At 43.3% G+C, this 13,832-nt stretch overlaps 1 protein-coding gene across 11 annotated transcripts in view; it reads left to right on the top strand.

Moving 5' to 3' along the window:
• Window positions 1–13,832, top strand: part of LOC100643013 (transcription factor Sox-2) — a 359,277-nt gene that overhangs the window by 11,182 nt on the left and 334,263 nt on the right. For 3 of the 11 annotated variants that reach the window (XR_007226104.1, XR_007226103.1, XR_007226098.1), the window contains exon 1: window positions 7,290–8,404. The exons of 2 other annotated variants lie outside the window; for them this stretch is intronic. The gene's annotated coding sequence lies outside the window, so the exon portion shown is untranslated. Of the gene's footprint in view, window positions 1–7,286; window positions 8,405–13,832 lie in introns of those variants that run through there. 6 more of the 11 variants (XR_007226100.1, XR_007226101.1, XR_007226094.1 and 3 more) reach the window with 4 other exon arrangements.

The following is a 13,832-nucleotide window of genomic DNA, read 5'->3' as shown; positions in this document are numbered from 1 at the left end:
TGACCAGTTACGCGTTAATATCTAAAATAGCAACGGGTTTCTTATAATTTATTAAATAAATTTTAGTTATATATACGTACGTATATTCGATGACTAATTCGGCTGACTGTGAATCATGACCAAGAGCGGTATGATTTTTACGCAGGGAACTTTCTGTTTGTGTTTAGAATTTATTCAGCGAGCGTACATTTCGCGGAACGTTCCGTGGAAAGGATCGTCATGCAATCGTGCGAGATCCGGCATTAACCTATTCCGCTTTGTCGCGTGCGTGTAGCACCCTACTCCCTCCAGGGGATCTTCCATCCCTCTTCGCTCTTTTTCGCCGTCCGACACCCATCCCAGTGCCAGGATTCCCCGCGCCTCGCCTTTCCTCCGCAATTTTTCCGCCACATTTGCCTTTGTCTCGCGACAACAATGCATCGCCTCTACTGCGATGACATAAAAATATGTGCACCGATGTCTCCCTTTCTCTTCGCTCCGCCTTTCTCTCCGTCTGTTACTTTTCCGCTTGTCTCTTCTACCATCTCCAGCCCATCCACCCTCGGTGCTCTTCTTTCATCCTCGTAATAGACGAACGTCTGTCGGTATCGCGGAGGCGGCCTCCACGCGCGAATTAATTCGGCTTGTCAGAAGACGAATACCGCGCGTTCTCGCGATCGGTGATTTCCTTCCCGTGATTTTTGCCGCCTGGAAAAACACAGCTACCGATATAGAACACGGTGGACTCTCTTCGTGCATCCAGATCAGCCATACTGTTGTTCGAATCAGTTCCTCGTTTCTTGATTTTTCTCCTCGTTGGGAAAATTTCCTTCTCGCTCCTTTGTCGTTATATCGCGCACTAATGTTGCCTCGTAATACATATATAAGTTCGAATATTATGAACGAGCTTGAAGATTGAATTCAAAGATGTTGAAGTTCGGCCGACTGAAATAACCCTGCTTCGCTATGTCCTGCTGGCTCAAACGACTCTACCTTACCCAAATAATTCCTTCTTCGTGTCTATTCCGACAACGGCGTCCAAGTACAAAGGTCCAATCGACGTGAAAACGTCGGCATCCGATAAACAATGGCGGAAGAACCGCGGCGAACGATTATCGCCGCGGACACCTGTGCCCTGCGCGCCAACTCTTAGACCTTGCGGTGATATGAAAAGAAAAGGCCGCGGCTGCGGAGAATATTGTTCTCGACGGCGATGCCGGGCGTCGTCGCCGGAATTTTCGCCGTCGAATGCTCGAACAATGAGCATGCAAATGATCGGCCGAAGATCGATATCGGTCCCTGGCTGCGATCAGAATTTTCCCGCGACTGGTTCCGGGGGCAGCTCTGCCCTTTCGCCCATCCCCCTCTCGACCCCCTTGCCCCCGCGCGAGACAAAAGGGGGCCGGCGCCGGTTGACAATGGCCCGATGGCATTACGTATGCAGGCACAGGGCTCCGCTCTTTTCGAATTCGTTGCATTCTGCCTCTGCCTTTCCGCAGCCGCCCCCTCCAACCCCTTTCCATCTTTTTCCTCCTACGTTTGCCCTCCGAACCTCTCTTCTCCTAGCTGTACAAGCTCGTTCCGTTCCGTTCTTCTGCTCTTCGTTCTCCTCCGATCCGCACGCCCATCCTCGCGGTTCCATTCTGCAAATTGCAATCGCCAATCTGCCGGCCCTTTGTCTCGTTGCTCTTTTTCCCGCAGCCCTTCAACCACCGGCGAAGCTTCTGGAAAGCGTTAATTGAAGGGGTGCGACCAGAGTGTGCGGTGCATTCTTTTTTAAGCTTCTCCCACTGCTTTTCGATGTCCCTTTAATTGTATCACCGATCGACGAACACACGGAATTCTAGGAACACGCGGTATTCAGGTAGACGTTGATCCTCCATGGGATGATGCTTGTTCTGCGTCGGTTCTTACGACGGATGTGGTACACAAAGTGTTGCACAAGGAACGACTGTATCAGTATGCGTGGTAGATTATTCTGAATCGCACTAGACTCGTGGCAAGGGTGAGCAGCAGACTGCTTGCGACACTCAGCTTGATTCTACATTTCAAATCGTTAACCTCAGTTCAGTGGTTCAGTCTGTGTTCACAATGCCTCTTCAATTTTCAAATGTAGAATACGCTGATTCCTAGAATAGGCTGGCAAGAACCGTTAAAACATCGCATGAATAGAGAAAAGCTATGATTTTGAACACTTTCTTTGGCATATACCTGTAAGTTAAAAGAAAGAAAGATACGCGTACTAGCTCTCTTCAAGTAAATCAAAAACTCACGCGCCAATAACCACGGTGTATATGACCTTTCTTTATTCAGAATGGCCCACCAGATATACTGGCAAAGTTAAGTCGGTATTCTGCTGGAACACGCGATGTAACAAACAATCGGGAGCAGTTTTGTTGAGGTGGGAAGGAAATGACAGAGATCGTGGAAGAAAACGAGGAATCAGAAAACGAAAGAGAGAGCGGTAGAGGGAAACAAGCTGCGCGAAGGTAGTGTGAAGAGAGCATCGACTGCATAGAATCTAAACTGTACAATGGTTGGTAATATCGAATGGGAGAGAGTTACCGTGCACCGGTGTCGGACTATTCAATGCAATAATTATAAATTGGTGTCTTTCAACTGGGCGGCAAATCGACACGTAACGAAGCCACTGTAACTACATCCACGACAACTTTGCGCCGCTTTTGATTCTGTCGCACCGTGCGCGCCTCATCTACCTTGCCTCTCCCCTCCCCTCTTTCCCCTTTTAAACATGCGATGGAAACCACACGTGAAATCGCGAAAATACACGGAACCGCGTCGTCTACTGGATTTATAAATATCCAACTGGTACAAGCCAGCCTCGATTCGAGTGCGACGAAAATTACGTTTAATATCGATTCTTCGCTATCTGATGAGCTCGACTAGATCCGATTGAATCGAAAGGAAATGAACGACGTTGATCGATGTATCAGCATCACTGCCGATAAACATAGACAATCTGGAAATGTGTCATCTAGATCCTGATCGTCCCTTTTCTAAAGATACATTAATACGGTTTTAAAAATATATCGTTCTGAAAGTATCAGTTCGATCGACCTGTGCCTTGATGATACTTGCACGCGTGCAGGCGATTACGTAATTAGGGCGGAATACGTGGTTTATGCTTCCAAGATCATCCAGCTCATCCTTTTAGCTAAGACAACGATAATGCAGTATTAAGAATATATCGTTGGAAAATACCATCCTAATCGATCTGCGCCTTGATGATACCTACACACGTCCAGACAGTTACGTAATTAGGGCGAAATACATGACTCATCGTTACATAGTTCATGCATCCAAAGGTTCGCCCTAACATGGCACAGGTACGGAACCACGAAGCATGGCCCCGAGGCGGTTACGAACTTAATGAAGCTGTTTTCCGTTTAATTAGAATCCCACCGTGATCCTTCCATTCTTAGACGGGTCTCGCGGTTAATCCTTGCTCCCGCGATATTAAGACGGCAGCCTCGCTCCTTACAAAGCGGGCCGCGTGCACAATATCGCGAGCCACATTTACCGAGCCTTTATGCACTCTGGAAGCTCGCGCAGCAAGTGTGCACGTACACGCGTACCTTGTATACATTATTTGCAGATGCCGCGCCTGCGATTTTTATTGCATCGGAATTTGCTGCAATCCCTCTTGCTGAAATTTGCGCGAAGCTGCATCGCGATTCTTATTCACCATCCTGGAGATTTCTATTTTGTGCGTTTGACACACTTTCTTATCCCTTACGCTCGCGTCTTACGCGAGAATCCTTTCTGTCGAAGATCGCTTTTATCCGTTCAGTCTGCAGCGTATTAATTTTTAATATACTCTTTGATCACGATCATCGTGATATTTAAGATACTATTATACATAATAAGTCTGCATTTCAGCGATTCGAATTCAAACAACTTGAAATCATCTTATCGATATGTTGTTTATATAATTATTTGCTAGCATATAGCAGTCCAGGCAATGAATTTTATGCGAAATTTAAAGATATAGAATACACATAATAACGAAAAATACACGTACAAAATATTCTACAATCTTTTGTTTAACCCCTGTTACTTCGGTTGCGCTTGTGAAAATATGAATTATTGCATAAATATTCGCAAGCAACATGATTAATCCGAATGAGAGATTTGTATTTAAATCGGTACCATACACATTATCTAAACATATGTGACAAATCGAATTCATGTCGTACTCGATGAACACGTTAACCAACCGATTAAGTAGGATAATCGTAGAGGACGATGTAGTGTCCTGCAAAGCTCAGGAAGACGGTGTCGATTCTAAGCTGGAGACGGCATGGACGGTGCTTGGCCGTCGTCGTCGGCAGCCATGCCGTGGGGCCGGCGCTCTTTTATTTCGAAAACAATGGAAGGGCGCTTTGTTTCAGGCATTGTCAGGCGGACAGTAACGCGCGCACAAAAGTTATAATGAAACGCTATTTATTTAAATGTATAGGTGCCACGGTGCCACCAGCGAGCCCCCTCGGCTTTCCTCCACCATCGCGGTTCACAAACCCGCCTCTTTGTGTACGTGCACGAGCACCAACACCGTCTCGGTCACCAAGCGAGCCGTTCTTATTCCGTATTCTTTTATCCCGCTATCACATTTACGGTGCCATTCTTCCCGCGGCAATTGTCTTCTTAAGGCGATATAAGAAGCGGCGCGTGCGCTGACCGAGGCGCGTTTTCCTCCTCGTTGATTAAAAATCGTGAATCGATGTCTAGAGAACCGAGACAACCCTGTTCGGCTTTCAACCGCTCCTATATATTCGATTCTTTAGGTCTGCGGTTAATTGTTTATTCGACGATTGCAACGTGAAAGTCATGGCCGAAGACACATGTTCCGAAGACAGCGTTCTAAAGTATACGGACACTTGATCACTTTTGGTAGAATATAATTCAGTTATAAAATTACAAATAGAAGCCATCGATAATAATTTTATCCTCTGAATATTATTATCCTCAGAACTGTCGCAAAGCATTATGGCATGATCTATTTTACGATTATTCGTTATCCTGCTGCTAAAGTATGGAGGATGTTGATAGACGTACTTTTAACTATCGTTAGCTTCCTATTAATTCACATATTTCTCTGACATTTACGTACTGTTATTGCAAATCGTGCAAGGTGTTCGCATACTCAAGTGCTGATATTTTGAGACCAGAGAAGCGTTGCTTGAGAAAGCAGTGCCGATAACAATTGCCTTTATTGATGATCCAATGAAGAAGGTAACTCGATATCTCGTTGGGGGACGCCTATTTCATTGAAGCAAATAGAATGATGATTTTATGATGGTCGAGGCTACGTGCGTTACCATCTCCTCGATTCATAGAATCGTGGAAGATTTTTCGGAACGGCTCTATAGAACTAGGATTCGGATAATTTGTCTAATTGCTCTGGATTACCGACGGCTAAATGAAGATCCAAGCACAATGGCAGAATTAACTGAGACAGAGGAATGCAAAGTTACGTTTAAGTGGGAACAACTGTAACAATTAGATGCATATCCGGAGATCTTTGGGAGTGAATGCAATTAGATACCGCTGGACAAACGGCCGTATTATAAATTGCATCTCATTCGGAGAAGAAGACAACGGTTCAGGCTTAATAATCGTTTCCTGCGGTTCGCCGACGCCTGCGCAGAAATAATCACTAATTCGTGCCATAATGAAATAATGGTTTGCCATTTGAACGGCGCGTCTGTGCTCAAGTGCGAATCAATCGTTCGTCAGATTTTCTTCCCGGTTTGTTACTCGACGATTTTGCCAAACGGAATACTTGAAATTACGATGTAACTCTATGCTAAATTTTATCATTTGTGTTACACAGGGTATAAAGGTTATTCGTTTAATCGGAGTCGTTTTTCTTACGAGCTGTTCAATTTGCCCACATTGAAAATGTTGCTCACCGAAGTCTCCACTACAAATAGATTACCGCGACTTAATTCTTGATAGTGGCAGACTGATGGAACACGTTGCGTCTACTTATATAAAATCCTATTTAAGAGACAATTCATGAATTTTCCGTATTTTTTCGACGAAGAAGGTTCTTTCATCGCGCGTGCAATTTATCGCGGAGCTTCGGAGCTGCTCGAAATTACGTCCACGGAATTTCGCGACAATGGCCATGGAAGTCTCATCACATTCTAGCTGTCGACTGCGATGCATATGAGCTAACGTGCATGCCCGGCTGTTCCTCGTTTCTTTCTTCCCTCGTAATAGAAAGGGAGCGCGTCTCTTTCTTCCTCTTGGCTCCTTTTCGATTTGAGAAAAAGAGTCGCACGACACCTGCGATCTGGCCTATCTTTCACGAATATGCTTCGCGGCGGAGGAAGAAAGGGACAGTTCCTTTCAAACGTGTCGAATGAATCGACAATGATGATATCGAGGGATTGGGTGTAACAATGCCCCGCGCCGTATGGTTCGAGTTCATTTTAGGGTGAAGGAAGGTAGGACCCTTGGTCTCGAAAGGTCGAACCTCGAGCACGTGTTAAATATTCGAGGGGATTTTCGATTCTCGCGAATCTATCGCTCTTCGATACTATGAAAAGTGACGAAGCAGCCGAACTTTATTGTTGGATGCTTTAGTCATTTGGAAAAACATCTAGGGTGGAGTAGAAATTTTATATGTATTGGTAATGGTCACTGGTATCCAAAAAATTTTTCAATAACACGGATAATGTTTGCTAGTGATGAAAAATAATGTGCGTTACCAATATTCGTTATGTGTAACGAAAAAATATTCTCGTCGCTGATAATGATTATTCGTAACCAAAGAACTTTTTCATTATCAATAATGGTTATTCATAACCGAAGTAAGTATCATCGTTAATAATTGTTACCGATAACCAAAGAAATTTTGATCGTTTAAATACTCAAGAATTAATATTTTCTAATCATTTAATGTTTAGAAAAATCACTTGAAGACTCGGTAATCACTGCCATTTCAATAAAAATGAGCTATTTTCCAATGACTTTATCATAAAAATTGACAAAATAACTATTATTTTTTATCAGTCGTTTATTTTCCTTGTTGCCTGCAGAAATGACGATATCCGAAATTTTTTAATAAAGAACTCATCTATTCATGGTGATATATTAATTCTACGATGAAAACTTTATTTATACTTTGTTATATTAATCATTCCTCCTTCGTTTTATGAGTAACGAAAGCAAATAATATTCTAAGGAAGTAAAAGCTTCAATTAATTATAACCATTTCTTTTCATAAGAGAATTGCTTCGAAACATCAAACATATTATATAAAATCGACTTAGGATTATTTATCTTTGCTCGTCTACGAAGTGTTGTATCGAATATTATTTATTCTCTGGATATGTACCTGTGCCTCATCTCTGTCGCGGTAACGTGCCGAGCGAAGTGGTGGGGGCGCGAGGTAGTGGGAAGATACGGTGGCATGCAGCGATCAGTTCCATGCTGCGCGCGACACGGTAAACGTTGTGATAACGTCCGTTCTCGTTCTCCACTCGAAAATAGTGTGCTTCCGCGTTTTTTTCGGCCGTGAAAGTGACATCTATCCACGTAGCATCTCGTTTCGTTTCCCTATTCGATTTTTACAGAGCACGTATTTGTACGCGTCGGAGGTGTCGGAGTGATCAGTGTCTTTTCTCGTGGAGTGACATGTTAGTGACGAATATCGCGTTGACAGTGTACCAAACGTCGTTTAACAAAAGAATCATCCTCCTGAAAGGAACTTTTCGTACAAAATAGTTGAATTATCGATTAAAAACATTTGTTCTTCTCATATATCGGAGTTCATCAATTCGCGGGTGTCTATCTAACCTCATCTTGACCAGCGTAGTACCAACTCCAAACATTTCTCGAAGATGATTCGTTATTGCAAAAAGAGCAACCAATCAGAGCTCGCGGATTCCGTGGACCAGGAATATTCTTCTTCTTCCTGCGTAATTTTTTGGCGGGACAACATGTGGACGAATGTTGCGCGACGTACTACGTATTACGCAGTGTGCCGTGCTTTGAGATGCCAGAACGAAGAGAAAAACAGTGTTTGTTATGTGTCTCGTGGTCGATGACGCGCGTAATTAGATTCCAGCCGTTCGTATTTACTATATCTCAATAAGTCGTAGAACGTGCGATGTTGTCTTTGCCGTGGGCAGTGGCCGAACCGAGGCGATTTCAGCGGAAATCGCGTTTCTCGGAATCGCGTGTGACTGACGCTATGACACGAGGACAATGCTCGGAATTTCGGTTTTGAATTTTGCCTTGACGTGACACGCGTCGACGAGGCTCGATGTAGTGCGCGGATTGCTATGACATTTGGCTTTGACTGAGTGGCTGTTAGAGTGCCGTATCTCTATCATCCCCGGGGGATCTGATTTATGTTGCACGTGTACCAAATTTCCTGCGACATCGTTGATCGGTGAGTACAGCTTTTTAAATACTGCTTTTTAACGCTTGGTTCACCGCTCGTTCACCAATCGACGCCATTGCATCTCATTTATGGTCTCACCTGTAGTTTGCGGAATCGCAAGTCTCGCGAAACGATTACGCACTTTTGTTAGATTAACTCCGATTAGATAATTCTATTCAGGCGGTAACAGATGTTTACATAGATACGTTTTTTTGTTTGGTTTCTGGTTTTATCACGTATAGCAGACTGTATATTTCCTTGAAACTCAAGGCAATAGTTAGTCGGTTTTATATAATATAAATGTGAAATATAATATATTTTAGAAATATAAGTGTAAATTCTCCGACCAGTAGGAAACAAAATTTTTATTTTGGCATATTATTTGTATACGATTATCGATGGTTATCTAAATATTCTTCTAAATTTTTACCTCATTTTACTTCTTGAACTTAAAGAAAATAGAGGTAAACGAGTGATAATTAACAAGTGAAATATTGTTTCTTATTACTTGGCGTTTTAAAATAATTTAAAGTAATTAAAAAGTTTTTGAAATTTGAATAAAATTAAAGTTATAGGGTCAGGCCATGTTATACATAGTACAGCTACATAAAGCATTGTTTCACGATTATATTTATTATATCATTTATGTATTAATTAACTACATTAAATTCCATATTATTTGCTACTTTCATATCGCTATAAAACTTTAACACTATGAAAATAAAATGTAGAAGCTGATAAGAAAAAACGCCTCCTTCATGGAGGAATAAGCATATTAAAAGGAGAGTTTGCTCCTGACAAAATATTGGTAACTTTTTTAAAATAATTAGTACGCCAATGAGTTAATCTCTAAGCAACCACGGGAAAAGATCTTCTTACTAAACCAAAAACACAGCGTTCAGGATTCAACTTGTAAGTAACTTGCAGGGTCCAATTCCTCAAAAAGGGAAAGAAAGAAAGGCTCGTGGTAAAAAGAAAGAAAAATATCTATATAGAGTCCTATTCCTGGGAAACGAGGAAACGATCAGCGATGCATAAGCGGCTGCCGATACAATCGTGCGCCGCTAGAGAGAAATTGAAATTCTTATCCGAGGCGTGCGCGGCTGAAAGGCTCTCGCGAATCGTATAAAGGCCTCATCAGAACGATCGCTCGAATATCCTCGTTCGAGTTCCGTTGAGGCAAAACGTGAAGGGGAGGGGAAGTTGGTGAGGGCCAAAAATGGGGGAATAAAAATGGGGGGTAGGGGGTTGACGGAAGAAGAGAGGAGGCGCTGGTGGAAGTGACGTTGGATATAGCTGCGGGTTAGGCACACTGTAAAGGTGGTGGTTGGTCGGGGGTGGCGAGCATAGAGGGTGGGCAACATAAAAGGCCAGCAACCCCTATTCCATGCAGGCTTCAATTGTTTCGGTTAGGCAGCGTTCATTTGTTTTTCTTTGCGTGCGCTTTTGCACGCTCCTCTGCCCTTCCACTCTCTTCTTGTTGTTTCTCTTCCTTCCCCTTTGCACCCTCTATCGTGTCATCCATTCGTTTCTTCCTCTTCTTCTTCTTCTTCTGCTTCTTCTGCATCCTGCCCTTACTTTTCTATTTTTTAGTTGCTTGGCCTCTTCTGGTCCTGTGTCTTTGAGTTTCTCTCGCTTTTCACCACGTTTCTTTCATCGTTTCTCTCCTTTTTTTCTTCTAGACTCTCTCCACCCCAATTTTTATTCACAGGACGCACGTCAAATGTAGATCGCCTTTTCCCCGTCAGTGCTCGTTCATCTCGCTCACCCCTTGTCGCGCGAGGTGTATTAAAATCGACCATTGTTATCGTAGGCAGAGGGGGGTGGCTCGGTAGCGGTTTCGGGGTGGGAACGAGGTGCTCCGTCAGCGGTCTTCAACGCGACCGCAAGGATCGTGCGCCCTGAAAGCTTTTGAAATAACACACCTTCCGTGAATCCCCTAGTCTGCGACTTGCACGACCGAATACAGCACGCGAGATCTGCAGCCACCTGTGAACGTGTGGCTATTTGGTCCTGAAGACACACGTGGTTCGGTATACACGCTGTACACTAACTTTAGTTTCACTGCTTTTCAAACTTCGAACTTCTTAACGCGTCTTCACCGACAATAATTTCTCTTTATCCAATTATTTTTTCTTTTTAAATACTTTAATTTCAAATTGAATTTCTTAATTCAAGATTTTAATCGCATATCAGGGTGAAAAATTAGAGAACCATTAAGTTCTTGTTAGCGGACTTTGTTCTAATTGAATGCAGTTATTAATAGGAGATATTAGTTTTATGGAACGGAGGAGGCGTGGAAAATTTAACGTTCGATCGAATCGATGGAGGAGCTGCTCGTTTCATAGATTGGAATAGCGCTCGAAGGGAAGGCAGATGTTACCGAAATAATTATAATTTACACCTGCCCGTAATAAACGAAAATCCACTGCGGCTAGTCGAATCTCTAAACCGATATCGCAGTGTGGGATAGCCGGTGAATTAGGCGGTGTCATCTGCAGGCGTGAAATTTCGGGTGGGTTTAACCGTAACGCCAACAGCTGACAGGATCGACGCGATAGCCTATATAATAACCCTATTGGTGAACTACCCCGGTGACGGATCGCCGATCAATTAATCAATAAAATTCGGCTGCACTTCCCATCGGTAAAACGATAGATGTCCGCGCGTTTTCTATTCATTGTCGACCAGATCCAAATAGAAGATCTCCGCGGGATCATATAGAAATTAGATATAGCCAAATATAGGCTGCGTGTATACATATATTTTGCATTTCAATGTTCCCCGTTGATCATTATCGGAGCTAAACGAGAGATCGTGTATTTTATTTTATCTTCGTCTCTTTTCGAATACGTACGTACAGTTCACGAAGGTATTCGAATACTTATAGATACTTGCAAATATGCATTGTATCGTGCGTGTATACGCGTATATAATTATGATAATTGCGTCCCGTTACAGTGCTAATAATATTTAAAAATATTTTAAATAACGCATACAATACTATATACATAAAACTTTTGTGCTATAAATGTAAACATTTTCACGATCCACTGCACATATAAAAATTTCTCTGCATTGCGATGGAATGGCAGGATTCGTGTCTCTCGGTGGCGGTGATAGTTTGCTTTCCCTGACGTTGGTCTAATCGTCGCATCCTCGTGGCGACGTGCTCCAATAACGGCTATTTCGCTTAATCGTCGTGTCCGTGTAATTGGCATTTCAGCATAAAGCAGCACCGGTGTCGTCACGTCGTCGTCCCGTTTGACGCGCGGATTTTATTCAAGAACGAACGACTGGTAACGAGTCATTAGCTGCGATTCAGGATTCTTGCCGCTGGAACAAACTCCTTTTCCTTCACCCCGTGCTGCTCCTATCGATTCTAGGCCGCTTGGATCCTCGCATACACGTTCACGCACACACAGGATCGGTGTGTCCCTCGCGGCGTGGCGCGGTGGCATACGCGAATAAATCGTGGCTTCGTTACACGCGACTCGAAGGCGGCAAACAAATAGGGTTAATTCCACGTGCGCCTGCTAGCCTGAATACGTCGTTTCCGAATGGAGGTAATTCCGGTGACAATGTGGCCTTTGATTTCATAGAACCGCACGGTTGAATGACTACCTCCACCCACCGCCTCCTCCGCCAGACACCCCCGCCGTCCTCTGGGTCCCTTCAACTCCGCGAAAACCCTCTTCCATCCTGGCTGCAGCGAATATACATATAATAAAGTAAAGTCAGCCACCGCCAGCTCCGGCCAACCCGGCAGAAAGGACTTTATTCAGTAACTAGCGATTCATGCGAAATCGTGAATCCGTTTCTGCCCGGCTTCGCTTCCACCTGCCCCTTCCTTCTCCTGCTTCCTTTTCCGCACCCTTTCACGCAGTTCGTTTCTCTCGCTCACCTTGTGCACCCGCGTTCGACGTGTTCCTCCCAGTTGTCATCGTCGTTTCGCGTCGCGTTGCGAACGCTCCACTTCCATGATTTCTACAGAAACACGTAATGACCTATCGATTTAGAATTGAATAGAAAATCGTTCGCAGGGATTCGGGAAAATCGATACGTCCTTTTTGCTTCGTGGGTAGGATCTTCGCGTCTAGTTATAATTGTTTATTTCATCGAAACCTCGGAGGGACTTCCCTGGAATCTCTTGGAAATTTGGAATTTATCAGAAGTTGATAGGAAAATGGGCCAAGCTGCGGCGGAATCTCTTAGCGAAGATATTAATTTTATCGAAACCTTTCGATTGGTTCTGGAGTCTCTTGAAAATTGTCAGGGAATCTGGAGCTGAAACAAATCGGTGTGTAGAACAAACGAGCGAATGCTCTTTTCCTAATGCAGGGAAAAGTGTATCGCAGCGGGTAGCAAATCTACGTATTATACAGACCAATGGGAGAGCTATGCGTTACATATCCCATTCCCATTGACGCCACCCTAAAAGCAAGATGGAAGAATCGTGTGCTTGTTTTTCATAAATTTAATTCAATCGCGAAATGATCATATCTATCTTGGATTTCATAAAAGAATCGTAGTATTGCTTCGTATAACTCGTAGGGATTTGAAGGAAAATGAAGAAACTGGAGCCACAATCGGAGTCCATTAGTGACTCTCATGCTCCGACGAAAGTTTCTGGACACTGGACAGAAAGTGTCGTAGCGTTATCTTCTTCGACTTTGAGAAAAGTAAGTCCGATTTCATTTTCCGAGCTGGAATTAAAACATTGTTCACCGTTCGGAATCTTATTCGTAGAAAAATTATTTGTAGAAGAAGAAGACGATAAGTCACGTTCTCCATTCTTTTAAAAGGATAGTTTTGAATTTCAACGTGTTGTCGATAAATCTCGTATCACCAAAATCGTTCTTTTATCATCGAATTAAATTACTTGAAGCTAGACATGTATTTTCCCAGCCTCTCCATAATTTTAAAAATATTGCTTGTTTTAACGACTATATCTTTGGCTTGTACAAACCTTCGTTAGTTTATTTATACCTAAGTTGATTCTTTATACTTGAAGATGTAACTAAATCTCAAATTTATAAAATTCTTCAAATGAATTTTATCTTCCATGATGGTTGATTTTCAGAAAGGTTTTCAATAATCTTCAGCTCTTTGATCTTGGTTACGTTTTATTTGGCTACGTTTCGTTGCGTAAGGCCCTCTCGAGGAAAGTTTCAACGGGCCCTGTCACGTTCGCATCTCGCGTAGATATCTAGAAGATAAAGAGAGGCAGAGGGTGGCGATGTTGGTCGCGAGGGGTGGGCGACAGGGTGGTTGCTTTGCTAGAACGAGAAGAACGCGAAGTCGGTAGGGGGAGAAGAGTTTTCGCCGCATTCGGTACTCCTCCGGCTTGGAAATATTTCCGAGGATTCAGCGAGTTTATTAAGGCTATTCAGAGCGCGTCTGCCTCTGAGACAGCATTGTGGATACAATTTAGTCT

Source organism: Bombus terrestris, chromosome 13 (assembly GCF_910591885.1).
Source record: "Bombus terrestris chromosome 13, iyBomTerr1.2, whole genome shotgun sequence".
Taxonomy (NCBI): domain Eukaryota; kingdom Metazoa; phylum Arthropoda; class Insecta; order Hymenoptera; family Apidae; genus Bombus; species Bombus terrestris.
The sequence above is the reverse complement of the archived record's forward strand: the minus strand, read 5'-3'. Positions and strand labels throughout refer to the sequence as shown.